This window comes from Heteronotia binoei, chromosome 6, assembly GCF_032191835.1.
Source record: "Heteronotia binoei isolate CCM8104 ecotype False Entrance Well chromosome 6, APGP_CSIRO_Hbin_v1, whole genome shotgun sequence".
Lineage (NCBI taxonomy): Eukaryota > Metazoa > Chordata > Lepidosauria > Squamata > Gekkonidae > Heteronotia > Heteronotia binoei.
Window position 1 is genome coordinate 72,105,113 of NC_083228.1, and position 26,269 is coordinate 72,131,381.

The window sequence follows — 26,269 nt, forward strand, 5'->3', positions numbered from 1 at the left end:
AATATATCTTGAAGGCAGCTACGCTAAGAGGAAAGTTGCAGTCAATTTGCATCTAATTATTTATTAAGAGATCCCTCTTTCTCCAAATATGTCTCCCCCAAGGGGACTGTAGGATTCCATGGTTAACCTCGCCCTTCTGGGTCACAAGAGGCCCCAAAGGGAACTGATCAGCAGATTTCAGAACCCAAACTTGACATGAAGCTGGTGCCTAGAGGAAGAGCAACAGCCACTCAAAACTGCCTATGGTCAGCAACAAAGACAAAACCCAGAAGAGTCAGCTGCTGAGCTGAGTAGTTTCTGAAGATGACAGAGGCAGGGACGTCACAAGAGGGATTTCAGATTCTGTGGTGCTGTCAAGGCAAGCATCCTAAACATGAATTCATGAGTAACAAGTCAAAGGGGATTGCAGTAAAAGAATGTACAATCTTTTTCCTGTTCAAATCCTGTGACTCTGGAATTCAAATAGTACTAGAAAATTTAATTGTTACAAATATTATGTTGAACTATAGCTCACAAGTTGCTGTCAGCCCAACCTTTCACTCCTCTATCACTGCTTTCTGCACCAAAGTGGAAGCACAGGATATGCGCTCCCATAAGAGTTCTTATTTGTGTGTGTGAATATGGTAAGAGCAACTGAAGAAAAGCTGCAGCTTAAATCTGATGCTTTTACCTCTCTTGGTAAAGTTGTCTAGCAGTTCATTTATTTAATACATTTATATGTTGTGTTTTAGACACTGCATAACAAAAAATAAAGATGATAGTCATCTACCCATCTACGTACTATAAAATTATTTTTAAGGCCACTGGTGGTCTGTTCAAGAAACAAACACCTCCCACCCTGAGTATGCACTAGTTGCCACTTTTCCCTCAGTAATACTATGGATAATATTGGAGAATCACAGGGAACAGCAAAGACTGTTAGGGTATGACATTTATCTGGATCATGGCAACACTCCCAGTTGAAGACAGACAAAAATAACCAATTTGGAACCTTGATAGTGGACTATACTTAAACCAATGTGCCTGAGTGGGGTTCTCTGCTCTTTTACTTTTCTATAGGTTCCCTCTGTTCTATGTACCACTCCACCAACTTTCCAATTTCACCTAGAGAATTTCTAAAATGAATTTCAGAACTGGAGCATGATCCATGTTCAGTTCACATCATTTTTCAGCAATAAGCACAAAACACAAAAAGGAATTGTGATGTAACTGCATAATCATAAATAACATTGATTAATCATATCAGAACTTTTCTTCATGCTGTTATTTAATCATTACAAATTTGATCACACTGGTAACCTGCAAGAGAGAGAGAAAAAAAACAGAATTGCGTCAGATTGCACATGCATAGCGATCTGAAAAAAGTCCCAGATTTTTTTTAAAAAAAAAATGTAACATAATTGGTGCTGCAATGCAAATAAAATCAGCTAATCATTACTCCAAAAGTCTGATGAAAAATTCAGATAGGTGGATTCCCCGCCCCCCCCCCCCTTTTCTCTTAATATCTTCATTGGAATTCTTGGTGTTGCTTTGTGAGGAAGGATTAATTCTAAATATATTATTTTATAACTGCACTCCTGTGTGTCTTCAGTTATTCACCCACATTGTCCCTGAACATTGCTTTGCAGAGGAAGAGAAGAGTAATCTGCCTGCTTCGTTTTCTCACTTTAAGAAAGACTATAGCTAACTGCATAACAACCACATGTCATGGAGCAACCAAAGGAAATCACAAAATAATGAGATGAAGCAGTACATGAAGAGATGAAAACAGAGCTTCTTTTTTATATATAATTCGGCCCCTTCCCAGCCGAGCAGCGTTCGCTGCTAAGGTGGGGGCCGTCCATTGCCTCCCCGGATGGATTGAGGCAGTGGACTCTTCCAACATCCGGGTGGGGGCGAGGCGCGGCCTTAAAAGACCGGCCCCGCCCCCAGTTGCGCAGTTCAGTATTTGCTCTCAGACGAGCAGAGCACATCTGCTGCGTCTTGAGCGGTGGGGGTTGACGAGGCTCATTGGGAGCCAACCGGTAGCGCGGATGGCCACGCGGGACAGACGGGTGGTGGCGCAACTCGCGCCGCGTTTTGGAGGGCATCGGCCGGTTTTTCTCTGTCCCGGGCGCGCTGGGAGCGTGAAGCTTCGCTGTTGTCGGGGGAGCAGAGGCGATAGGTGCAGGCCGATCTAGGCCTTTGGCCCGGGGGGGTGAAACCATATAGGGCATTGTGGGGCCTGGGCAGTCTGGCTCTTCCCTTCCAGGGTTGAGTAAGGGGGTCTTGCCTTTCAAGGGGAGTGAGGGAGCCCCCCCCCTCTGATACCCCTTGGTTTTATTTGGATCTAGGTGTTAGTAGGCCATAGCCGCTGCAGCATGGGGCCAAAAAAGGGCCAGGGAAATTCTAAGGGAAAGCAGCCTGCTAAGAAGCCTCCCCCTGAGCAGCCCCCACGTGAGGAGGGGGAAGATGTAAGGACTAGGCTGGTCATTATGAAGAGGCTAGCGGCCATGGAGGAGGCAAGAGGGGTCGGTGGCCCTGCACGGAGAGCCACTGGGCTCATGGGTTCTGGGAGAGTGGCCACCATATCATTCCAAAAGGAGGTGCTCACTCGGCTTTGTTTTGCAGGGTGTCGAGGGAAGCAGTTGTGGTGCAAGAGAGGTAGTGCTGCCGGAGGCTGAGCAGAGAGATGAGCCTGATGCAGTAGTGGTGGTGCCGCCCGAGATCGAAGGTAAGTTACCTGCACAGCAGCAGGGGGTGGTATGGCCATGGGGTCCTTGGAGTCCCAACTTGGCATCGTGTTCTGGGTTGGCTTTGGGGTCCCAGGCCTTAGGGGCTACCTACTTTGGAGTGGGGTCACCAGCAGTGCGGCAGGCATTTGCAGCTACGCCGTCCCCACAACCAAGCAGCTCCGCTGCGATGCCTGCATTGGAGGGTGCGGGGGCCGTGTTATTTAACTCTGGGGGGAGCTGGCCAAGCTAGTGGTTTAGTACCAAGCAGACAAGTGCTGGTGGTGGGGGTTTTGCCATGGGGTTGGCAGCAGCCCCCCCCCCCATGTTGTCACCTTGGCCCCCTCAACAGAACGGGATTTGGGGGTTTCCATCTCACCCACCAGTTCCTTACAGCATGGTGGATTTTCACACATTGCCGTTTGGAGACCCGGCCATGCCTCTTGGTGATCATCTTACCGTTGCCACTAGGGACAAGATCTTAAAAGGCGAATATGTAGATGCGTTCAGCCTTTTGTATAGGGAATTGGAAAAGAAGTCTAAGGATGAGCTCGATGAAAAGGATAAGGAGAAACTGAAGTAGCGAAAAGTAGATAGGACATGATCTAATTGGTTACCAGGCTTTATTATTTACACAGAGGTTATAGCCAGGTCCCAGCCATGGCGAGCCGCCCCCCCCCTTTTCCAGTACTGTGATATTATATACAGGGCGTATAACGATTTCACTGGGGGGGGGCATGGCTTCAGTATGATGAGCAATTCTGCATGCGGGTGGCAGTTAATCCTGGTCTTCCATGGGACCAGATTAACCAGCAGCTATGGCTACAGCTTATGGCTCCCACGAAGCCTAACGCGGGGGAGAGATCTGATAGTGGGCACCTCGTTCAGAAGACACCGACTCCTGCTGGCTCCCGCGGGCAGTCAGTTCAGCCACGGCTGCTTTGCTGGGAGTTTACCTCCCAAGGCGCATGTGCCAGGAAGGCTTGTAGGTACAAGCACGAGTGCCCGCTTTGCGGAGGGCCTCATGCATTCACTGCCTGTAACATGTCAAAACCAAGGGAAGGTAACAAGAGGCCAAGCGGGGGGCTGGGGCAGCATGCTGCAAAAGGGGCCCAGCCCCATTCAGCTGAGGGTTCTTAGGGAGTTGTTGTTGGATTACCCACGTTTATCTTTTGGAGGGATTTTCCCGCGGGTTTAGAATTCCTTATCAGGGTCCACAAATCCCGTTTTCTTGTTCTAATTTGCGTTCGTTTAGGGGTTTAGAGCACATTGTTAGGGTAAAAATTAAGAAGGAGTGCGATGAGGGCAGAGTGTTAGGCCCTTTTGCGACCCCTCCAATGCCAAATTTGTGGGTGTCGCCCTTGGGGGTGGTGCCTAAGAAAGCGGTGGGTGAATTTTGGTTAATTCATCACCTTTCTTATCCCAGGGGCCGATCAGTGAACGATGCAATCCCGGCTGAGCTTTGCTCGGTAAAATACACATCTTTTGATTGGGCAGTGCAGATAGTTCAGCGGTGTGGAGTGGGGGCGGAGCTGGCGAAGTGTGATATTAAGTCCGCATTCCGTTTACTCCCAGTACACCCTAGGGATTTTGAGTTGTTAGGTTTTGCTTTTGAAGGAAGTTATTATGCAGATAGAGCACTGCCGATGGGGTGTTCAGTTTCCTACGCCGCCTTTGAGCGGTTTAGTACATTTTTGGAATGGGTATTACAAACTTGTACGGGGGTGCGGGACATGGCGCATTATCTGGATGATTTTCTTTTTGTGGGCCCCGCGGGCTCTGGGCAATGCCTTCTCTTGTTAACGGCTTTTGAGGAGTTAACCAAGGAGCTTGGGGTACTGCTGGCTCGCGAAAAAACAGAGGGCCCAACTACAGTTTTGACTTTTTTAGGTATCTAGCTCGATACTGTGTGCCAGTTTTCTAGGTTGCCCGAGGATAAGCGGGAGAGCCTCTTGACTGGAGTTAAGCCAGTGCGGAGTAAGCGCAAGGTCACCCTCCTTGAGTTGTAGCAGTTGGTGGGGCACCTCAACTTTGCATGCAAAGTGGTGGCTCCTGGCAGGGCTTTTTTAAGGCAATTTTGTGATGGAATGGTTTCCCTGCACTTACAGCATCATTTCACCCAGGTTACCAGGGAGATGCGTAGCGATCTTGGTGTTTGGGAGACATTTTTAATGGATTTTAATGGCATTTCCTTTTGGCGAGGGGATATGCTACTGGAAGCAGAGCTCCAGATCATCTCAGATGCCACCGGTACCACGGGTTTTGGGGTTTATTTCAGGGGGCATTGCTGTGCCGAGCAATGGCTGCATGAATGATTGGGTTCCGAGTTATGTCGGAATCTGACTTTTTTGGAATGTTTTCCTATTGTGGTGGCTATCTACCTTTGGGGTGATTCTCTAGCTAATCACACGGTGCATTTCTGGTGCAACAATATGGCTGTGGTACATGTTGTCAATAACTTGACATCTAAATCCCCCCTGGTGATGAGGCTGCTTAGGGCATTTACTTTGCGCTGTCTGAAGTTAAATATCTTGTTCTTGGCAAAGCATGTCCCTGGCATTTGTAATGGTGTGGCAGACACCCTGTCTTGCCAACAGATGGTGCGCTTTCCTCAGTTAGCTCCGGAGGCCGACCTGTTCCTGTTCGCATCCCAGAGGAATTGTGACAAGACTAAAAGGTCATATGACCGGGTGGCTAGCCAGTTTGTAGCCTTTAGGGAAGGGGCCGGGTTACCGGAAGTATGGCCTGTTCCTGTCGACCAGCTGTTGCAATTCTGTGTTTGGCAACGGGAGTGGGGCCTTGCAGTAAAATCTATTAGGGGACAGATGGCGACGTTGTCTTTCTTGAGTAAGGCGCGCAGACATTCGGACGCAACTAAGGATTTTCGCATCCAGAAAATGTTAGAGGGTTGGTCCCAAGAGTCAGGCCATCAGGTTGATCGCAGACAGCCTATTTCGCCATCGATTCTCCTAGGGCTTCAGGCCACTTGGGCGCTTGTTTGTGGCTCCGCTTATGAGGAGGCGCTATTCCACGCAGCTGCATTGACGGCTTTTTTCGGGGCTTTTAGAGTATCTGAGTTGGTTGCACTTTCCCGTAATGATGCTTCTGCAAAAGCCCTGCAGTTTGGGGACTTAAAATTATCTAGTGACCAGGTGGCCTTATATGTCCGCCGGTCAAAGACTGACCAGAAGCAGCATGGCTGCACGGTCACTCTTGGGCCTTGCTCGGAGGAGTTATGCCCAGTGGTGGCACTGAGGCATTACATGGAGTTGCGAGGTGGGTCAGATGGTCCTCTTTTTTGCCATGTCACCTTTAAGTAAGTATCAATTTTGGATTGTTACTAGCCATGCCTTGGCGCAGCTAGGGCTTGGGGGGCGGGGTAAAATTCGGCACCCATTCCTTCAGGATTGGAGCTGCCTCCACAGTGGTGGCACTGGGTTACGGGGGTAAGGACATTCGTCGTGTGGGACGTTGGAGGTCGGGGGCCTATCAATCTTATATTTGGCCGTTACGGCCTTGAAGCAGGGCCTCTCCGCGTTAGCAGTCCCCCCCCCCTTTCCGCTCAGCTGCTGGGTTAATGTCATGTTTGTTTTTCATGGTTTTAATGGCTTTTTTCTTCTAGGTGCTGTGGCTGGCGTTGAAAGGAAAAGGATCCTTATATGTGGCCGCAGTATTGTTTTTTGGGTGGCACATCAGGCCCGACGGACGCTGGTTGGTTCGCAGCTGGGCCTGAATGACAGAGCCATCATTGAGTGGCAGGGCTGCCGGGGTATGAGGTGGTTGGGGCTCCTGCCACTGCTGTTCGAGGGCGTGAGAGGCCCTCCTCCGCAGATTTTGGTGATACATCTGGGAGAGAATGACTTGGACTTGATGAAGGGGAAGGCCCTTTCAATTCAGGCCCAGGCGGATATTGTCTTGATTGGCAAGAGGTGGCCGGGTGTCCTTATCCTGTGGTTGGCCATGTTGTCACGCCGGGTGTGGCAGGCAGCTTGGGAGCCAGCAGGTCTGGAGCGGGCTCGGATTAAGGCAAATAGGGCCTTGCGGAAAGCCTTAAGCAGGGGACTTGGAGTTTATGTGCCTCATCCTTCCATTCATGCTAGTCTTGCGGACTTGTATAGGGAGGATGGGGTTCATCTTTCAGTAAAGGGCAATGCGGCCTATTTGGCCGACTTGCAGCAAAAGCTGGTGCAGGCCTTAGGGGTTGGTTTGGGTACAGTGGCCTAAGCACAGGCTTGGCACTGTCAGTGGCTGTTTATTGTTGGGAATATGTTTTGGGGATTGGTGAGCTCCCGTAGCACCGCACCAATTTTGATGAATGGCCTCCCTGGGGGAACATTAAGCTGTACGGCCCAAGGTCGGCTCCCCGTCACATGGTGAGTGTCCACATTCCAGGCTTTACGGCTGCGGGGATGGTGGAGCCTTGGTGAGCGGCAATCATTTGGCTGGGCCGGCCGGGTCCGAGCCGTTGGTTTGGCTCATACCCGGGGCTTTGGGGGCTCGCTCATTTTCAGGTCAAGGAGGCGGTCTGGCTTGACCCCTGGCTTGATCTGTCCCCATGTTTTTTGCCCTTGCCGTTAAGTTAATAAAGTGGCCCTTTAATCCACCTCTGTGTCTGTCTCATTATTCCGACTGGGGGGGGGGGGGGGGCGGAAATGATCAATTCTCTGCTGGTAGACTTGAAACATCACTATAATGTCAATTTAAAAGAGAGAAAGAAACTGGGATATGTTAAGGGTTTTTTTTAATCATCTTACTCAAGTTTTACAGCTTTTGTTTGCCATGGTAAATCAAGTATTCAGAATTCAGTGCTTTTCTAGAACCAAATGCACCATGGCAGTTTGCAAAACAAGCAGGTTGCTGCAGCAAAATTAAATTTCTCATCTTCTTTTAAAACAACCAAATATTAACATAATCATAGTGATAAATGCAGAGTCATACTCCTCCTTACCAACATTAATACCTTTCATGCTTAAAGGGAAACAACTGTGACATCTGACTTGATCAAAATTACCTATTCTGGCAATCCCACTGAATTAAAACATTTTAAAAGTTGTTTTTGTTACATTTAATGAGTGGTATCTTGCACTGTGATGGCATGTGCAGCAATCCAAATATTTCACATTGCCAACAATTAAGGCTTATTTCACTTCCAGCAGTTGACAACACAAGTGCCCACACTTGATGTCTTCTGTGTGCATGCTGAAAACGAACTGGCTAGGGAGAAGTATGCTCCTTTGCTAATAAGTTTGGTAATCAAGGCATCTATTTTCATTTCAAATTGGCTAGATTGGGGAAAATTGCAAGACTAAATGACTAGAGCTAATTAGGATTAGAAAAATATTCATCATGCTGAAGAATTAACACTGGGTCCTGATTTCATCATATTTGCATAGGGCTGTGCTTTAAGGAAGGATGGGGATACAGCACTGATAAATTGTCTTCTCTTTAATGAATTGAGCAAACATTATTTCTGTTTTAGCCATCCTTTCATTTAAAGGCACTGTTACATATTCATGATTTGTAAATGAAGCTAAGTGATTCTGATTCCATGCATGATTACCATATTCAAGAAACTGCTTCTCCAAGTTGCTGTTAAATCCTCTTGAACTTGGAATTTGCTTTTCCAACACTAAATATTTTGGTTTATCTGCTCTATTAACTGTGCTGTACTAAACCCTACCAAACTGAAAGATGCAGTCAGTAAAACTATTAGCATATAACAACAATATATCTTTAATATTTTTCAAGCAGAAAATGAAAAGTAGATGGAGCAAGCTGAGATCCTTAAGGACTTGGAACAATATTTTTCTTTCCTCTTTGACACTGACTTCTGATATTGACAAGATATTTAGCCTTTAACTTCTTGTGCCATTTTTGCTACATTTAGTTCTTCAGGTCCTCCAGCCTTCCATACTGTCACAGTCACCCCTTCCCTCATATATTCAAAGGTATCTAATGGCAGTGACCGCTATGATAACTATAGAGAAAAAGAGGGGCTCCCTGAGTTTAAGAAAGACTATAATTGAAAAAACGTCAAGATGAAACTATACTATCAAAACATATGGGTAACAGGGAAAACCCTTTTAGCCTCTACTTCTGAGTAGACTCCGCTCCTAAATAATCTAAGATGAACAATATGAATGTGCACAGAAGGCACTTTAATAATCCAAAGTTTCTACCTTAAACAGACTGCAATATGAAACACAAGAGTGCACGCAGGCACTTAAACATAACCTCTATTCTCAAACAGTCTGCACCAAATTGAATTCAGAAGCTTTGGATTATTAAAGTGCCTTTTGTGCACATTCATATTGTTCATCTTAGATTATTTATGAGCAGAGTCTACTCAGAAGTAGAGGCTAAAAGGGTTTTCCCTATATGTTTTGAAAATATAGTTTCACCCTGACATTTTTTCAATTATAGTGATCTCTATGATGGCCTGATGTTGCTACTGCAGGAATATCCTGGTATCTGAATACCTGAGAAATGAAGGATTAAGGAATTTATATTTCCAGAAGACCTGCAGCAAATGTATTAATGAGTATACAAGGCAGCAGGATACAAACAATGAGCCCTGAGAAATTTAATACCCTAAGGCTTCTGCCTTTTTAGGAAACTGTATGTCCCAAGGTCCATCCTGCCATCCACTTAAGACACTGCTGCAACAGCTTCTTGAGCATACTCCAGACATAATCCTCCTCATTATAACTCCCCACCCACCCATGAACCGCTCCACCTCCTTGGAAGAAAGGAGGCAACAGATGGTGGACACATATGAGGTTAGAGGATAAAGTTGTGTCCTATCTACCACTCAGTGTTTTCAGAATATGAGAGATGGGGCAAAAACTATGTTAATTTACTGTGCCACTTTGCAACAAAACTCATTTCTCGAGTTCCAGAAACTCCCAGATCAGGCACTTGGCTGTTATCATTATAATTATATTGACGGAAGATCTAATAGCCCTTGGTGAAGGCTACTTTGGCTATATGACAAATGACATTGTCTTTTATATGTCATTAAAATTAAATTGATAACAAATGTCATATGCAGTCTTTCTCCCCAGTGGGTACCTAAAGCTGCATTGTTCTCCTGTCCTCCATTTTATGTCCTGTGAGGTAGATCTGGCTAAATGTGTCACCCAGCAGCCTTCTATTGTGGATTGGGGATCTGTCTATTAAAGATACATGAAAAGTTGCTTAAAAGTTCTCTTATTACATGTTGCCTATTGTAAAGATAACCTGGTTCAAGGTATTCTAATTCCCTTGATTTTTGGCACTGTAACTTCCATTATCACTCTGGGGTTGGTGGCCAGTTTTCAAACATGTAGCATTATTTTCTGATTATTTATGCCTGCAATTGAGACCTTTAACTACCACTGCAAATAGCATGGGGAGGTGTCTTCTCCTGGATCAGGATAATCCCATGCCTTTCAATTTTGGCCCTGGAATTCCCATAATAACCCTGAAGTTGATGACCAATTTTGAGTCTCCTAGCTTTATTCTCTGATGAGTTATGCATGGCATAAATGGATAGGCAGGCCAGTATCACCTTCACCAGGAACCTGCAAAATGCAAAAGGCTGTAGCCCATATGAGACACACATATTTGGAACTGGAACAATAATAATACCTCAAAACTCTTAACCAATTGTCCACAAAGGAAAAATACTGAAATTATATGTATGTTAAGTCCCATCATGCTGCTTTCAATTTATGGAAACTCTATGCATTAATGATCTCCAAAACATTCTATCATTAACCGCCTTTATGAGGTCTTGCAAACTGAGGGCCATGGCGAATCACCCAAAGCTGATAAAAGGTATAATGTACCATAGAGGAGATCTAAGCCTCTAGACGTAGGCCAAAATCCAGCAGCGCTTCTAAGCTTTGTAGTGAAAGCCGCTCCATGAAAGGATGACTTGTCAGTCCTCAAGCAAATTCTCCATGGACCAACAAACCTCAATCTTATCTAAATTGAGCTTCAGTTTATTGGCTCCCATTATCTTCTCCAGACTTCCACAGACTCACTTGATTCCCCTGTTAAGGAGAAATGGAGCTGGGTGTCATCTACCTATTGATGACACCTTTTGGTGACATTTTGCTACAGTTCTATTTACAGAATGTGAGCAATTAATATATTTTTTTCATGATGATCACCAGCATTACACATATGTAGTATTCTTATAAATCTGTCTGGCAGATACTACAGAAAGTTGAATCTTACCACTCAGTGCATAGTTTTTCTCCAGACCCTCTCCCTCCTGCTTTGTTCAAGAACTCTAAATGTTATCCACAGGAATCTCATGCAGTGACAAGACCACATAGATAGCAAAGGAACATGCCAGTGTTGGAGAGGTGTGATAAAAAGAATCCATGGATAAACTGGCTTTCCAGATGCATGTAGTAAGGGTAGGCAAAAATCCAGACAAAGTTTACAAAGATCATTTATAAATGATGTAGGGACACACAAATATATCACTTCCTATCATCTATTCAGCTTGATTCTTTATTGCAGACTTAATATTATTGTAATATTATTCATATTCATGAATTACAGTCTCCAAGCTGGTGCAAGAGTGAGGAAGGACCCTTTTTGGCTCCTGAAAAGGCTATTCCAGGATCAGGATGTAAAGAGTATTGTGCATAATCTTCAGTAGTTGGCAAGCAAAAGCAAAGAAGTGCAAGCTGTTGAATTCAGAAATAAGATTTAATGGTGGGATGCCTTTAACAGCTGAAGTAGCAAAAATAGAGTTTATACTAGTATACTCTATTAACTGAAAAGAAGAAAGAGATGACTATTATGGCAGCCTCTATCATTCTTTCAATAGGTTCTGAAAAGGTTTGTTATAGATCCCTCCTGTGAGAATCCCTACCTACAGGATTAGGACAGATGTGGATGTAGCATACAGCCTGGCTGTAGACAATAGATTGTTTGGCATGTTTAGGATGGTAGCTGGATGCATGTAGATATGTTTGTTGAACAGTAGGTTTCCAATATATGGTGGTACCTGTGTGTCTGCCATGTATTTGTACAGCGGCATCAAATACAGCGGCATCTAGAAAATTTATTTCCTGTGTAGACTGGTTCATTAGTTGATGGCAGGGTGGAAGTTGTTGAACACCTGGTGGAATTTGTCCAGGGCTTCTTTACCATTGGACCAGAAAATAAATATGTCATCAATATAATGCAGGTATAGGAGAGATGAGAGTGGGAAGGAGTTTAGGAAGCATTGTTCCAAGTCAGCCATGAAGATGTTAGCATACTGTGGTGCCATTCAGGTACCCATGGCTGTATCAATAATCTGAAGGTACAAGTTGTCACCAAATTTGAAATAATTATTATGGGTGAGAACAAAATGGCACAGTTTGGTGGCATGATCAACTGTAGTGTTGTCAGAAATCATGTTTCTTATGGCTTGTAATCCATCCTTATGTAGGATGCTGGTTTATAGAGATTCCTCATACATAGTAACCAAAATAGTATTCTCTCGAAGGCTATTCAAAGATTGGATTACAAAGTATGTGTGCAACACCAAATATTTCCTGAAGAAAAGACATGTTCTCCCCCAGAATTAAACTCAAAGAAATGCTAACCATATAAACTAAGCTTGTTATTCCTGTTTGGTCATTGAACTTGTTAAATATCTTCATTATGCTAATTTACTGCTCACCCACTACCTGGATGTATGGACTGGTAACTTCCATTTCATTGTATCAGAAGAATTGTGTATGCACACAAAACTTATATCTTGAATAAAACTTTGTTGGTTTTAAAGGTGCCACTGGACTCTAACTTTGTTCTACTGCTTTAGCTACCCACATAAATCTATGATAGGACAGTGTTAAAGAGCAGCGCACACTATATTAAAGTATATTAACACAGACATAAAATGCCACTGAAAAAACAGCCATAAGGATGAAATAATGTGTGGCAATAGGGCAACACTGGGAGGCCTGCTTCTGCATTTGTATCTACATAATTTTCTTTAGCCTCTCCTTCCATGTAATCCATTTTGCATCACACTGTTAAATGCATGCAAACATTATACAGTCTAGGAAGCCATGACAATTCCATAACTGGAATTAGACTTTCAAATATTGGACCATGATTACTAGGAGGATCTTGCTGGGATGGAGATTGACTACCAGGTGCACCGAGATGGCACACTGCCATATTATCTCAAACATCTAATTCAGCAATCTGTAGGTAGATTCTGATGAAGATTAATGAAGAATTTTGATGATGAATATTTTTAGTGGAAGATGAGACCACTGATTGCCAAGCTCTTCCCTTTTAGAACTTGTTTGCATTAACAACATTGTGGCAGCTGTTTTAGTGATGCCATTTATTAGACCTTTCTGAGTATCTGCCTGTGTCTCCACATTTCTACACTGGGTTCCTCATTGTGAAATTTTCAAGTTCTACATATTTCAGAGTGTCCTGGCAAGAAACTAAAGAGAATCCAGGAAGAATGAATGAGTATATATTAGAAGAAGGGGAAACTGTATGCATTCAATATAACTTGAGAACAAAATCAGTGGGAGTCCTTTAGCTTCTGCTGCCGTTGCCCACCCCCACTTCCTCAAAGGGAAGAACGAGGGGTGGGCTGAGCCTATTCAGGCTCAGTGTGGAAGATTTAATCAATCAGGGGGCAGCTGGCTGGCCAGGTAAGGCATTAGCTGCCATTCCCTGATCAGTCTCTGCCGATCCCACAGGTGAGAATCTCTGTCTACATGATTAGAACTGCTGTGGCTGTAGCATTCAGCCTGGCTGTGGACAATAGATTGTTTGGCATGTTTAGGATGGTAGCTGGATGCAAGGGCGTAGACTTTCCAATTTCCCAGGGTGGGGGGGGGGGAGCTGGGGCTTGGCCAGAGGCATTGGATCCAGTGACATCATAGGGAGGAGCCAGTGACATCTCAGGGAGGGGCCTCCATTATAACTACCTATGAATTTATGAAGAAGGCAAAAGGCAGCCTGGGCTCCCCCACAAAAAGGAGGCTGCTGCTGGCCCCCGAGTGGGGTGCAAGGTCTCATCCACCCTTCCTGAGGCCCCACCCATCCTGACCTTTGGCGTGCGCAGGGCCCCTGGGAGATGTTGGGCCATGTGGGTGGTGCTCCTGCCCCCTCCACCTCCCAGTGCTTCCCAGTCCCCAGGGCAACCCACCAACATGGATCAGTGGGCAGGGGAGCAGCTAGGGGTGTGCACCCCGGGGTGCAGCAGGCACCCCGGCCCAGTTCTGGGATGAGCAAGCTGTGCTTCCCTATCTAGACAAGCCTGGCCTTGGATGCCTGCCCAAGAAACCTGGCAGGGCCCTCTGCCTCCCTTCTCCAAGGAGAAACCCCCACTCCGGAGCTGCCAAGTGCTGCTCCCTGCAAAGGGCACCTGCCCCCCGCCCGCCCCGAGGTGCAGCCAGGCAGATGACTCCGGCTATGTTCAGAAAATGAAAGTGCCACCCAAACTGTCACCAGCCTCTGCAACACCCAGGTGAGAGAGCCTGGTGGCTGCAGAACTGAAAGCCTTCTCCTGTGCTGGCCAGGGGCGAGAGGACCTGGGGATCCCTGCAGCCAGCGAGGAGGGAGGGCCTTGGCCTGAACAGCTGCTTTCCCTAGCTTTCAGAGGCTGCCTGAGCTCTTCCAGTCCCTCGCACTAGGCTCAGCCCTCCAGAGGAGCAGACCTGGAAGAACTGAATGGCGGGGGGAGATCAGATGGATTGACAGGTGCATGTCTTCGGATGCGAAGCTCCAGATCCAAGCAGAACAAAGGGGATCTCTCTCTCTCCTTCTTCTTGTTCTACTTCCTCCCCTTTCTGTTTCCCTCTCTCACTCCTCATTTCCCGCAGTAACCCCTTTAGTGGCCACACACCAGTCGGGCTCCCGTGATAGATTTGATTGCGCCTCAGCCACTCTTCTTTGCCTTCTCCTGCCCCAGGGCTGTCTTCTGCTGGGCAGTGCCCCTGAATAAAGTCCCGCTTCTGCTTAAGCCAGAGGTGACCTTTGGAAGAGCACTGGTTATCTGGGGGAGGCCTGAGCCCCCGAGCCCCCAAGTCCAGTGTTGGTTGCCTGGAGGGGGTTTAGACCCCGCTGGGAAAATCCAGGGGGACTTGAGCCCCAAAGCCCCCCCTTGTAGTTTTTGCCTATGACTGGATGCGTGTAGATATGTTTGTTGAATATACAGTGGTCCACCATGTATTTGTATAGTGACATCCAGAAAATTTATTTCCTGCATAGATTAGTTCATTAGTTGATGGCAGGGTGAAAGTTGTTAAATTTGTCTAGAGCTTCTTTACCATTGGACCAGACAATAAACCACACGGCTCTTCCTGGTGACTGTGAAGTATGTGAGAGAGGAAGAGAGCACAGTCCCTCTGTTTGTTTTTGTGTTGTTTCAGAAGTCATGTACATAGTAAAATGGATAGTAAAGAGTTAACTAGAACCTGATTATAGGATGGAGAAAAACTTCACCTCCTAGAGTGCTCTTACTATTTTCATTTTTTCTGTATTAGTCTGAAGATGTTGGCTTAAATAAAGCAGATTGTTACATTCAGCAACTCCCGTGAGTAAAGTGATTTGTACCAGCCCCAGTAAGATTACAAAAGTGTGGACTTGTAAACTTTTTATGTTTGGAAAGGAGTCATTTATTTTGGCTGCTTTGCGAGTGAGTGAGTCCCTTAATAAAGCTATGCTTGGAAATGCCACCAAAACCTGACAAGGGACTTGTTGGGATATGACAGATTTCATTTAGTGGAAGTGCAGCTGCTGGGAAACCCTTTAAAGGCAAAAAAAAAAAAAAGGTTGAGGAAATGAAGTGTGTATTCAAAGGAATTGCACTGCTGTATTTTTATTTATTTATTGAAAGGCTGGGAAAGGCTGCACCCTCAAAGTCCACATGTATTTCCTGAGTTGGACCTGACAACCCTAATGTTCATTCTCCCCAAAAATATGGAGAGCCTCTTCATCTGAAGAAAGCTAGGGACTTGACAGTTTGTAGCAAGATTGTTTTTTCTGCTCATGACTCCAATCTCTGGATTTAAGTATCCACAGGTTTGGCCATACTTATAATCCTCTCTATAATAAAAGCCCTGTGGGGTGGCCAAGTGCAGATCTCCAAATGGCTGAGAGGTGTGCATCAATCATTGGTCCATCAACTGCCACTCAAAGTCTGTTGTGTTCCATTGCCTGAGGACTAAGGCATGGCTTTGCAGAAGAGAGAAAGAAAGCCTTTCCTCAATTGGCTGACAGAGGCAGGAGGGAAACTGCCACAGAAAGCCTCTATTGGCACTGCTTTGCAAAGGAGATAAAGCCTTGCCTCAATTGGCTGAGGGAGGGAGGGGGAGGGAAACAGCCACAGAAAGCCGCCCCCCATATGGCTGAGGGCTCCTCCCCTTCTTTCTGTGGGAAACCAAACAGCCAGAGAGACATAGACAAAAAAAAAATGGAATCCCTTCCCAGCAGATCAATGATGTTTTGTTCTAGATACTGAGAGAGGGAAAGAAAGAAAAAGAGAGAATATAGCATCCTGTGTTTAAGATTGGACCACTAGGGAAGTTGCCTTCACTTTCCCCTCAGTGCCTATTGGCAGTAACTGCTTCTGCTTCTGTCAGTAAAAGACAGGCAGGATGAGGCCCTTTCGAGTCTTATTTTGGCCTTTGGAGAGAGCTCATTTGGGCCACTCCTGGCTACAGTTGCCAGCTCCAGGTTAGAAAATACCTGGAGATTTTGTGGAGAGGCTTCAGCTGGGGACCCACCCTCCAAATCAGTTATTTTTCTCCAGGATGGGGATATAGATCTGTTGTCTGGAGTTCAGTTGTGATTCCAGGAGATCATCAGCCTCCAGCTGGAGGTTTCCTACCATAGGTCTGGCAGCACCCTCTGAGTGACTTCATGCCATCTGACTGGCATGACTTAACTAGGTCTGGTTGCTTGCTCCTGTTCAGCAGCAGTCCCCCATGACAGCCACAGAGATGCCTCTGCCTCAGCCAACTGAGGAAAGGCTTTCTTTCTCTCTTCTGCAAAAGGACTCCTTTAGGAATTAGAGTAGGACCTTATAACCAAGGATGAATATAAACAAATCACCAGTGCTTGTAGAGAAAGAATGGATGTGATTACTAAGAGCCAGCATGGTTTTCTCAAGAACAATTCATGTCAGATAACCTGATCTCTTTTTTTGAGGAAGTGACTAAACTGCTGGATTAGGGGAATTCTGTAGACATCGTTTATCTTGATTTCAGTAAGGCATTTGATAAAGTTCCACATACTATTCTTGTTGACAAGTTGGTAAAATGTGGTTTGGATCCTATTACCATTAGGTGGATCTGTAACTGGTTGACAGATCGCACCCAAAGAGTGCTTGTGAATGGTTCCTCATTCTCTTGGAGAGGAGTGACAAGTGAAGTGCCTCAAAGATCTGTCCTGGGACCTGTTTTGTTCAACATCTTTACCAATGATTTGGATGAAGGAATAGAGGGAATGCTTATTAAATTTGCAGATGATATTAAATTGGGAGGGGTTGCAAACACAGAAGAAGACAGAAACAGGATACAGGATGGCCTTGACAGGCTGGAAAACGGGGCTAACATCAATAAAATGAATTTTAAGGGGGATAAATGTAAAGTTCTGCATTTAGGTAGGAAAAATCCAATGCATGGTTATAGGATGGGGGAGGCTTGTCTTAGCAATAGTATGTGCGGAAAGGATCTAGGGGTCTTAGTGGATCATACGCTGAACATGAGTCAACAGTGATGCAGTGGCTAAAAAGGCAAATGCAATTTTGGTTTGTATCAACAGAAGTATAGTGTCCAGATCACGTGATGTGATGGTATCGCTTTACTCTGCTCTGGTAAGATTTCGTCTGGAGTATTGTGTTCAGTTTTGGGCACCAAATTTTAAGAAGGATATAGACATGCTGGAACAGATCCAGAGGAGGGCAACGAAGATGGTGAGGGGTCAGGAGACGAAGTCCTATGAGGAAAGGTTGAAGGAGCTGGGGATGTTTAGCTTGGAGAGGAGGCGTCTGAGAGGTGATATGATCACCATCTTCAATTACTTGAAGGGCTGTCATATAGAGGATGGTGTGGAATTGTTTTCTGTGGCCCCGGAAGGTAGGACCAGAACCAATGGGTTGAAATTAAATCAAAAGAGTTTCCGGCTCAACATTAGGAAGAACTTCCTGACTGTTAGAGCGATTCCTCAGTGGAACAGGCTTCCTCGGGAGGTGGTGGGCTCTACTTCCTTGGAGGTTTCTAAACAGAGGCTAGATGGCCATCTGACAGCAATGAAGATCCTGTTAATTTAGGGGGGAGTGTTTGTGAGTTTCCTGCATTGTGCAGGGGGTTGGACTAGATGACCCTAGAGTTCCCTTCCAACTCTATGATTCTATGTGACAGTCAGCACTTCAGAACAGGGGCTGCCAGACCCAGATCCCTAGTGTGGAAGCTGACTGGGTGATTTTGGACCACACACATACTTTCAGCCTAATCTACTGCACTGGGTTGTTGTGCAGATCAAAAGGGGGAGAGGAATATAATATATAAGCTGCTTTGGTCCCCACTGCAGAGAAAGATTGCCCTTTTCCTAGGTGGAGGCTGTAGGGAGGGGGGAGGAGATATAAAGTCAGCCATTTCCTCCTGGGGAGCCATTGTTGCCAATTTTCATGTGAGACCTGGAGATCACTCAGAATTACAACTCTTCTCCAGATGGGCAGATGTTAGTTCCCCTGGAGAAAATGATACACTCTGAGTCATTATACCCTGTTGAGGTCACCCCCCTATTGCAGCCAGTGTAGAGTGGTAATTAGCAGTTCTGAGCAGGGTCTGCCAGACTCAGCTTCTTGCTGTGGATGCTGGCTGGGTGATTTTGAACCAGTCAACACTTTTAGTCTAACCTGCCTCATAGGGTTGTTGCGCAGATCAAAGGAGGAAGAGGAGAATGATGTAAGCTGCTTTGGTTCCACCCCCCCCCCTCACTGTGGAGAAAGACTGTCCTTTTCCTAGGTAGAGGCTGTGGAGAGGAGGGAGCAGATGGAAAGCAATCTACCTCCATCTCTTTTGCCCCCAACCCTTCTTTCTCAATCTACACCCCCTTCTCTGATAATCTGCTCCACATTCCCCCACTTTCTCCATTTCCCTTTCCAACAGCTGCCTTCTTTACATACCATGCTTCCCTCTATCTTTCCCTTCTCTCACACCAGCCCCCCTCCAAGTCCATGACACTCACATACTGCAAATTTCTAGCATCTGTAATATTTCTCCCCGCAAAGGCCATTATTATTAGTTAGCTATATTCCTGTTGTTCAGGGATTAAGTAGCTTTTATTCTAAACTGTACCATTGCTGATTATTCTTTTGATAAACTGATATCTCAGGTCAACTGGGAGATGTATCCTCAATTATAAATTAGTAGATGAGAGCTCAAGGTTACAGGAAGAGATTTATTCAGTGGTTTGAAAATATTTGATTTAAATCCTCTAAATAAGCTGTTGCCGTCAACAAACTTTGTTACCTTGCTCTTTTACTTGACCCATACCCCTGAATTGTTAAATTAACTGTTAGGAAATTATCTCCTGATAATACATCTCTTTCTTAAAAGTGGAACATTGTGCATACATGCATTTTTGTTCATATGAGTTCATCAATTCTGCATCCATGTAATTTTTTGCATCAGAATGCATTATAATTAATGGGGAAAAACAACAGTCAGTCTGGTGGAACAGCTGAACTTCATTTTTGTGGGGGAAGAACTTAAGGAGGGAAAAAGTTGGCCTCACTGAACATTAGCTGTCCAATTCTAAACAAGGGTACCATATGGGGGTATGCCTTGGGTACCATATTGGGGTATGCCTCTAAATGCTTTGCAGTTGCTGTCATGTTTGCTTCCCTGAAGCTGCTGCCATTGTGAACCTGGAGGCTCTGTGTCACAGAGGCTTCACTTACTCAGGCAGCAGCCTGCAGCGATCAGTCATGTCCAACACTTGTAGGGAGATGCCTGACTCCACAACTCATGCAACCAAAAAAGGAAAGAGGCCATGGCAGATAACAAGTGGAAGGAAATAATGCTAAGCTCAAAATCAGAGTGTGGTAGCACCTCAGGAGAAAAAGAGGGCTTGGCAGAGTCAGGAGGTGGGAGCATATGATGAGGCAATTTGAGCAGAAACAGCCACAGCTAAGGAGGGAGGGAGCTGGGAAGGAGTCATGAGGCTGTGGATAAACTACTAAGGGAGGCTTGTCTGAGGGTGGAATGGAAGAGAGGAAATAAATAAAAATAAAATATTGTATGGCATTGTGTGTGATATAGCCAGGAGATCCTAGGATTGTCTGGCAGCCTGAAGCTCTTTTTCTGTCAGGCAGTGAGCTAGGCTTATTTGGGGAGGCTGGGAGAACTGTGACTGACCCAAGGTCACCCAGCTTGGAAGAATCAAACTCAGTTCTCCAGATTAGAGTATATTGCTCTTAACCACTACACCGCATTGACTCCCAGACCAGAGGCGGTATATATGTAGGCTTTGTATGTTAACGTGTATGTGTGTGACAGAGAGAAAGAATAAGTGATAATATGTTCTACAAAGTCAGCTGCAGTTGTTTGTGTTGGAGATTTGGAAAAATGCATTATCATCATCTGCCCTTCCCCATTTTCAAAGTGTGTCATGCTGAGTGAGAAGATCTCTTCACACATGCAAGGGAAACTTCTGCCACAACAATTGCAAGGTCTGATTAACACAAGAAAATGAAACATCAACTCTGCACGCAGCAGCAATGGCTAGAGAATGGGAGACAAATTCAATGCCAGGGATCATCAGGAAAGAAACGGAGAATTCAAGAGCAGTATTATAATGCTCCTGTAAGGATCAATGGCAAGATCTCATCTGGAACACTGTGCCTAGTTCTTGTTGTACTTTTTTTTAAAAAAAGGATATTGAAGAACTTGGGGGAAGTACAGAAAAGATCCACCAAAAAGACCATAAAGTGATCAAAATAATCTTTGGTGAGATGGTGGGCATATTTATGAGGAAATCTTGCATAGAAGCAGGGAGGGAGGATGAGTGTCTGGAGGCTTTGAGATCATGGATGAGGAGGGAGAGAGGATGCACCAGAATAAATCTTTTTTTTTTTCCTTTCAAACTCAGCTGAGGCTGTTTGTGGGGAACCTGGGGCTTTTAGTTTGGAAGGAAAAGGTAATCAAATAGTGGCATGAGGTACTAAGTTATGAACAGTGTGGAGAAAGTGGATAGAGACAAATGTTTCTCCCTCTTTCATAACAGCAGGAGTTAGAGTCACCCTGTGAAACTGACTTAGTAGATTCAAGCACTGCTACAAGGCATGGTGATGGTCACTAGTTTAGACAGGTTGGGCAGATTTACAGGAATTGACATACAGCATGACAGATGTATGGGCTTTCGAATTGAGAAGTAGAATGTCAGATCCAGAGGCAAGGAAAAGACAAGTAAAGTTCAAGATATTTATTCCAGCATCACAGGCAAATACAGGCATTGTCGGAACTGGCTCTCTTGCCAGTTCTCAGGTCTTATAACTCCTTGCCCTGACCGTTACCATTCAAGCAAAGCACGCCAAGCTATAGCAGGGATTTATGCGGGTTCCCTCCTACCCTGGCTCTTTCCCAGATGACCCCCCCAGGTTATTCGGTCTTTCACCAATCACGGAATAGCGGGCGGGGGGGAGGGGTGGCATTATTCATACGGGAGGGTTACTCCTTCCGGGCTCTCCCGGGCCCAAAGATTGAGGGCATTGAATGTGCCGGTCTGGCGTGGGATGTCGGAGAGGGGTTGGCGATCTGGCTGGTGTACCATACGCCCAACGCACCGGCCAGCGCCTTACCATCCCTGATGGAGGCTGTGGCGGGCTGGGCGTTGGAGTACCCAGGGCTTATGGTCCTGGGTGATTTCAATGTCCATGCCGACGACTTGGCCTCCACTCAGGCGATGGACCTAGTGTCTTCCATGGCGACACAGGGACTCTCTCAATTTGTTACGACACCCACGCACCAGGCCGGGCACATGTTAGACCTGATCTTTGCGTCCGGGATATCGGTGAACGATATCGCGGTAGAAGCGGTACCATGGTCGGATCACCTAGCCCTCAAGGCCCGTGTGGGGATGCCACCCCAACCCTGTATGGGCGGAGAGCCTATTTTGGCTCACCCCCGGAGCCTGATGGACCCGGAACGGTTCCAAAGGGCACTGGGGGATCCCTGGCGATTCCCTCGATGACCTGGTGGAGGCCTGGCAAGGCCGACTAACCAGGGCTATCGACGAGATCGCACCCCGACATCCTCTGCGCCCTCGCAGGAGGCTGGCTCCATGGTATACCCTGGAGCTACGCCGGCTGAAACAGGGGCTCAGACGACTAGAGAGGCAGTGGCGGCATACTCGGGACGAAGCGACGAGAACATCTTATAGAACGTTTATGAAGTCTTATGAGATGGCAGTCAAGGCTGCAAAGAAAGATTACTTTGCAGCCAAGATTGCATCTGCAAATTCGCGCCCGGCACAATTATTTAGAATAATTGGAGACCTTACTACATTGCCTCAAGGCAAACCAAATGTTAGGGAATTAGAGATAGGCTGTGAGGCTTTTGCGAAATACTTTGCAGATAAAATCACGTCGCTCCGCCAAGACCTGCCTATCACATTGGATGCAGTACGGGAACTTGAGGCTCCGTGCCTGTCTTCGGGTTTAGAGTTGGGCCGGTTTGACCCACTCAGCCTGGAGGAAGTCGACGGAATTCTCTCTGTTGCGCGCCCAACAACTTGCGATTTGGACCCTTGCCCCTCCTGGTTGATTAAAGCTTGCCAGAGGGAGCTTAGATGTCCTTTATGGGACATAATAAATAGATCCCTCTCAGAGGGGCGTTTTCCATCACCTCTGAAAGAGGCCTTGGTCCGTCCCCTCCTGAAAAAATGTACAGCAGATCCGGCCGAATTGGCAAATTACCGACCGGTTTCTAATTCATCGTTTTTAGGTAAAATTATTGAGAGGGCAGTGGCGCTGCAACTACAGGGTTTTCTGGATGACGCTTCCGTCCTAGACCCTTGCCAGTCCGGCTTTCGCCCGGGCCACGGGACGGAGACAGTGCTGGTCGCCTTGGCGGATGACCTCCAGCGGCAACTGGATCGAGGTGGCGTGGCGGTGCTGATGCTGTTAGACCTGTCGGCAGCGTTCGACACGGTCGACCATCGGCTACTGACCCGCCGCCTCGCCGACATAGGGGTCAGGGGACTGGCCTTACAATGGCTTTCTTCCTTCCTCAAAGGTCGGGGACAAAGGGTGGCAATCGGGGGTGAGATTTCCCGGAGGCGCACACTAGATTGTGGGGTGCCTCAGGGAGCAGTTCTCTCCCCGATGTTATTTAACATCTACATGCGCCCCCTTGCCCAGATTGCCCAGAGTTTTGGACTGGGTTGTCATCAATATGCGGATGACACCCAGCTTTATCTGCTAATGGATGGCCGGCCTGACTGCGTCCCAGTGAACTTAGACCGGGCACTGCAGGCCGTGGCAACTTGGCTTAGGCTGAGTGGGTTGAAGCTGAACCCGACGAAGACAGAGGTCCTTTGCGTGGGGCGCGGCGCTCTGGGAGGGGAAATACCTCTCCCGATTTTTGACGGTGCGCCGCTGAAAGCGGCGGGCCGGGTCAAGAGCCTGGGAGTCCTACTGGAGCCTTCACTATCAATGGAGGCCCAGGTAGCGGCCACTGCCAAGTCGGCATTTTTCCACCTGAAGCGGGCAAGGCAGTTGGCTCCTTTCCTGGAGCGCCGGGACCTGGCAACAGTGATCCATGCGACGGTCACCTCAAGACTAGATTACTGCAATGCCCTCTACATGGGGCTGCCTTTGTGTCGAACCCGGAAGCTGCAGCTAGTGCAGAACGCAGAGGCCAGGCTGTTATTAGGACTCCCGAAATGGGAGCATATACAGCCGGGGCTGCGTGAACTGCACTGGCTGCCAGTTACATACCGGGTCCGATACAAAGTGCTGGTTATCACCTTTAAAGCCCTATATGGCCGAGGACCTGCCTACCTGAGGGACCGTCTCTCCCCTTATGAGCCCCAAAGAGCACTGAGGTCAGCAGGGAAGAACATGCTGACTATCCCTGTGCCAAAGGAGGCAAAATTACAGAGTACCCGGGCACGGGCCTTCTCTGTTATAGCCCCGTGCCTTTGGAATCAACTCCCGGAGGAGGTACGGGCCCTGCAGAATCTGGACCAATTCCGCAGGGCCTGTAAGACCACTCTTTTCAAGCAGGCCTTTGTAGACCATTGATAGGATGGCTGTTTAATCCACCAATGATTTTATCTAGTGACCCCTGCCATAATATAAATATACAGAATAACATCTAGAAGATCACCGCCGTCTAAATTATGGAACGACCCAGACAACTGGAACTGGTTTTAGATTGTTGTTTTTAAACTACTGTATAATTTAATTGTTGTTTTAATTTACCTTATATTGTATAATTTTATTGAACTGTTGTTAGCCGCCCTGAGCCTGCCTAGGCGGGGAGGGCGGGATATAAATAAAATTTATTATTATTATTATTATTATTATTATTATTATTATTATTATTATTATTATTATTATTATTATATTATTATTATTATTATTATTATTATTACTATAATCACCCCAAATGGCTGTTATCTATCCCTTCAGCTACTTCTCCACCAGCTTCCTTGACCTTGGTTGCATAGTAACATACGAGTTCCCAGACATGCCACCCTTCCTCTAGATAAGCGGCGGGGATGCTTCAAAGCAATAGCCAGTATAGCAAGCACAGCGTTAGCTTGTATGATTATTAGCTAATTGGATACATAAGGGAAGAGGAACAAAGATGAAGTGACTCTTGACATTCTGCCCCCCCCAAAGACCTCCTTCCCCTGGGCTTGTCGGGATGTTTGTTGTAAAAGTCCCTGATCAAAGCTTTACAGTTTGTGTCTGTGGTTTGACCCATTACGCTTGACTCAGTGGAAAGTGAGTCCATTTGATGAGATAAAAGAGTTCACCATGTTTGAGCTTGGCATCAAGAATCTCCTGCACCTCATGATGAATCTGACCACAAACCAGAGTCGGGGGTGGCGGTTCTTTCTGGGGGTGCCATGAAGAGGGTCCAGGGTCTTTCTTCAGATATCTGGCGTGGAAACAAGGGTGCACATGTTTAAGGTTCTTTGCAGTTCTAACTCTACAGTTACTTTATTTATAATCCGTTTGACTGGAAAGAGTCCCAAGTACTTTAGTCCCAACTTTTTACAGTTCCGTGCGTTGGGTAGATGTTTAGTTGAAATGTACACTTTATCTCCCACCTCCAAGTCCCATAGTTCAGAGTGCCTCTTGTCGTACTTGATTTTGTAGGCCTCTTGTGCCCTCTGGAGTTGCTGCCGGATAACTGTCCATCCCCCCGCTATTTCCTTCCACCACTCAACAAAGTCTACTGGGGCCGGGGGGGTGGGCAGCAATTTCGGGGAAAGGTTTACTTTTGTAACCATGCACTGCTTTAAATGGGTTTATTTTGGTGGCATTATGCACACTATTGTTGTAAGCGTATTCTGCAAAAGGTAATAAAGTCACTCATTGTCCTGTTGAAAGGAGGTGTAACAACACAAGAATTGATCCAGCACCGCGTTGGTATGTTCCATCTGTCCATCTGTCTGGGGGTGGTAGGCGGAGCTAATTCCTTGTCCTATGCCTGCCAATTCACACAGATGCGACCAGAATTTTGCTACATATTGTGGTCTGCGGTCGGAGATCACTTTATTTCAGTTCCATCAGAAACCCATCCAGGGGCGCCGCTTCCTTTCAGCTTTGCACACGCATGGTCACTAGGGTGCTCAGTTGGGAGGGTGTGAATAATGAATCTACAACTTCCTCCCTCTTGCTGTCGTTTTGAGGGAGGTGGGACAGGTTGTCAGCTAGAAAGTTCAATTTCCCCGGAATGTGGCCCAACTTAAAGTTGAAGCGCTAAACCAAACCCGCCCACCTTACTTGTTTGTTGTTGAGGTTGCAGGTGGAAATAAAGGTGGCCAAATTGTTATGGTCCATCCACAGTTCGAAAGGTTCCTTTGCCCCCTCTAGGTAGTGCCTCCATTTTTCCAGAGCTAGCTTAATGGTGGAGGCTTCTTTGTCCCAAACAGAACAGTTACGTTCCGTGGGGCTAAATATGTGGGACAGGGGTGCAGTTGGCTGTCCAGCCCTTCTTGGAGCAACACGGCTGCATGAGCGACATCACTAGCGTCGCATCGAACCACAAACCTCTTGTTTTCATCAGGGTGTATTAGGCAGGGTTCAGACATAAACTGCGCCTTCAGTTCCTCGAAGGCCTTTTGACACTCCCCTGTCCACTGGAGGCCAGAACTACCTTTTAAGGCTTGCGGTCCCCTCCCTTTTGTCTTTAACACTTTGGTAAGGGGCAGGGTGACCTCGGCAAAGTTATTGATGAACCCCCTGTAGAAATTGACAAACCCCAGGAAACTCTGGAGCTGCTTGCGGGGGGGGGGGGTTCCCCAGTCAACCAACGCTTGTACCTTGTTTGGGTCTATCCCCAATCCCCCCC

At 46.4% G+C, this 26,269-nt stretch overlaps 1 protein-coding gene across 1 annotated transcript in view; it reads right to left on the bottom strand.

Moving 5' to 3' along the window:
• SORCS3 (sortilin related VPS10 domain containing receptor 3) overlaps nt 1–26,269 on the bottom strand; it is a 900,280-nt gene that overhangs the window by 393,878 nt on the left and 480,133 nt on the right. The gene's annotated exons all lie outside the window — the stretch shown is intronic.